The sequence below is a fragment of the Polistes canadensis genome, unplaced genomic scaffold, assembly GCF_001313835.1.
Source record: "Polistes canadensis isolate GaletaPanama2010 unplaced genomic scaffold, ASM131383v1 scaffold_52, whole genome shotgun sequence".
NCBI lineage: Eukaryota > Metazoa > Arthropoda > Insecta > Hymenoptera > Vespidae > Polistes > Polistes canadensis.
Genome location: NW_014569599.1, coordinates 800,344 through 803,775, shown reverse-complemented (window position 1 = coordinate 803,775; position 3,432 = coordinate 800,344).

Here is a 3,432-nt window from a genome sequence, read left to right as displayed (position 1 = left end):
GAGAGATCTATTTTCAACCAGGGATTTTCCCCTTTTCTCTTCTGTACTCGCGGACGTTGGCTTGTGCACGACGTGTCGAATCCATGAATCGTATATTTCGGAGTTTCGTATCTGTAATCACGATAGTCGTTAATTCTTAAAGTCTTGTAATATTGTATCAAGGCCGAGGTCAAAAACCACGCATCGTCGTGATCGTAATTCGTCATTATGATTCTTTTTTTCTTTTTTAATCTATCGTAGAGAATATTTCTTTACGGTAGATTTTACTAAAATTTCATTCGAATAAAAATAGTTCATGGAATTCTTCATCTCGATAAAAGTAAAGTTAAGGTAAAATTGATGCTCGTAAACAAATTGTTTCTTTATTTTCTTCATTCTTTCTTTATCGTAGGGGGTGGAGAGGAGTAGAGAGGAGGAGGTAACTTTAACTATGCGAAACAACGCGAATTAGAATGTTTTTCAAACGATAAGTATAACGCGTGTAAAACATAAATACATAAATTATATATTCGTGGCATTTCCAATCGGAATAAGTATGATTGTTTTTCCACATTCCTATTTCTTTGTTTTTAAATACTTTCTTCATCGTTCGTTTCCAAATCAACGAGAGGAAAACCCATTTTGTTTTACTTTAGCCGAATTATTATTTCTCGTAATAATTACTCTCGTGTGATACCATTTTCTTCTTTCACCCTTTTGTTTCTTTTTTTTTTTCATTTCTTCTTCTTGTTCTTGTTCTTGTTCTATCTGTGTTCGAGTCTACAAATGTTTCATTCTTTTATCGTATGGCCGCGTGTTTTATTTCGAGCATCCATCAATAGCCAGAGACCGACCGACGTACTTATAACAAAGAGCAGAATGCAATTATGCTAAAAGCGAGGAAGCGTACCCATTCCGCAATCTACGTAAGCAAACAATACGTCTATATTTATAACGAGTAATTTTCTCTTACTCTTACAACCGAGAGAAAGAGAGAGAGAGAGAGAGAAGAAAAGTGTTGCTCGGTGAGCTGTGGTGATTCTTCCCCCCTTCCATCCCCCATTTACCCCCTCTACCCTCTTCTCTTTTGCATAATCGCATGCTGGAATTATTCGAAATGGGTGGGTGGGTGGTATGAGTATCGAGTGGGAGTAAGAAGTGGGTGGAAATAAGAATTATCGTCTCGTATCCGTAAAACGATTAAAACTTTGAATTTTTATTAGAAAACTTATGTATGTATGTATGTATGTGTAAGTTGCTTGCTAATACACTCGATTTTATCTGTTAAAAATTGTAACATTTTTCCTATAGCATATAATTATTCACGAGAGAGAATCTTTCTTTTATTCACCCCATCCCTTTATTTATCCCTTAATTGCTTTCTTTTCTTTTTTTTCTTTTTTTTTTTAGAAGTTTTACAATCACCCGAAGAGATAGGAAAAACGAAAGTAATTCTCTTTTATTTATTCCATTTTTGTTGCATTTTCTTCAAGGAATATTACGTTTCCCCCATAAAAGAATTTGAATTATTTGCGTTGGTTATTTGAACACACACACACATATGCGGGTAGCAATTTTCCCTTTAACGTAAAAACGGATTTTTTCAATCACGCAATCGCGTATGGTTTTTTTCTTTTTCTTTTTATTTTTATTACAAATGATCGTAAATAAATATCCAACCAATTTTTGGTCGGCTCGTTTCTTCTTTTCTTTTCTTTTCTTTTTTTTTTTCATTTAAGTGGACGCATTAGTATGCTTACAAAATAAAAAAGAAGAAGAAAAAGAAAAAAAAATGTAACGCGAGTTAAGGCAACTGGTAGCAAGAATTCATCGCCTCTAACGTAAAGCACGTTATCTTTCTATTATTATAAATCACGATCGTACACATGCCTCCCTCTTTACCCCTCGGATCCCACCCCTTCCCACTTCTCTCTCTCTCTCTCTATCAGCCTCTCTTTCAGTAGATAAAAATAGTTCGAAGATCAATTATAAAGATTAATTAATGTGGAGCAATATTCGCCGGTGCTGCTGCTGCTCCTGCTACTTGTGGTGTTTGGTGTTTCGTGTAAGTTTAATACTCAAGATCGAATATTAAAAGGTGGTGGTAAAGTTAACTGGACCCGTGGCCTCTCTGGCGATTGGCCAAAAAACTTTTTGATATTCTACCTACCAACAGGAGGGGGGGGGGACCCATCAGAATTTACAGCAGCATCTTTGATTCGATAGGGTGCATCGACATTTTTTTCTCGAATGAAATTCAATGAAATGGCAAATTGAAATTGAAAAAATTCAATGTAATTCTTCCGTATGGAAAAGTTAATCTCGAATTTTTTTTTTTTTTAGAATAATTCTAGGTCGGAGATAAATCGTTATAATAATTATATGTGTTCGGATATATCTTGGAATAATTTTTCTATGAAAATAAATAAATGGGACGCATATTTTGTGTGTGTGTGTTATTTGCGAAAAAATTTCAATCATTTATAAATATTTAATCTGAACGCGCGATTAAATTTAATTATATTTTCTTATACGTGTAAAATAATATCGATTATTCAATGGTATAATTGTTTTTTTTCTTCCCAGGTATCGTATTATATAAAAAACAAAAAAAACAAACACGCGTTAAAAAATTGTCTGTTGGTAGGAGAACATCGAACTGAGTATATAATTATGTAGATAAATTGTAAAAACTATCTATTCGTTTATACTCGTATACATTCATTGTCTTCTTCTATGTTTACATTCGTTCATCAGCTGCTAGACATAAGTTTCTTATGATTAGTTTGGTTTTAATCGTCGACCTGTGCAGTCAAACTGTTCGTAACAATTCCCGCTTAGGTATATATTATATTTTCTTTCATTTTTTAAATCATTCTCATCATCAATATGAATTATTTTAATGACGTATAATAATATTAATCGATATACTTTATCATTTGTTAATTATTATTCAATATTTAAATTTACGAGATATTTGCAATAATGATTTTTTCTAAAATACAGGATCACCCCTATACTCATTCAAGAATATTATTTTTATATATGTTTAATTATATTATATGTTTTCTCGTATGTGTGTGTGTGTATCTGTATGGTTTATATAAATATAGTAATATGAAACAAAGTGTTACATTTATCTATAATAATATAATATCTAATAATTAATTATAATTATATTTTACCTATTATCTCTAATAATATATATATATATTTTTTTTAACATATAATATAATAAAATATAAGATATATATCTTTTATTTAATATAATATATTATATGATAATGATATACTTTATCATTTGTTAATTATTATTCAATATTTAAATTTACGAGATATTTGCAATAATGATTTTTTCCAAAATACAGGATCACCTATACTCATTCGAATATTATTTTTATATATATTTAATTATATTATATGTTCCCTCGTATGTGTGTGTGTGTGTGTATC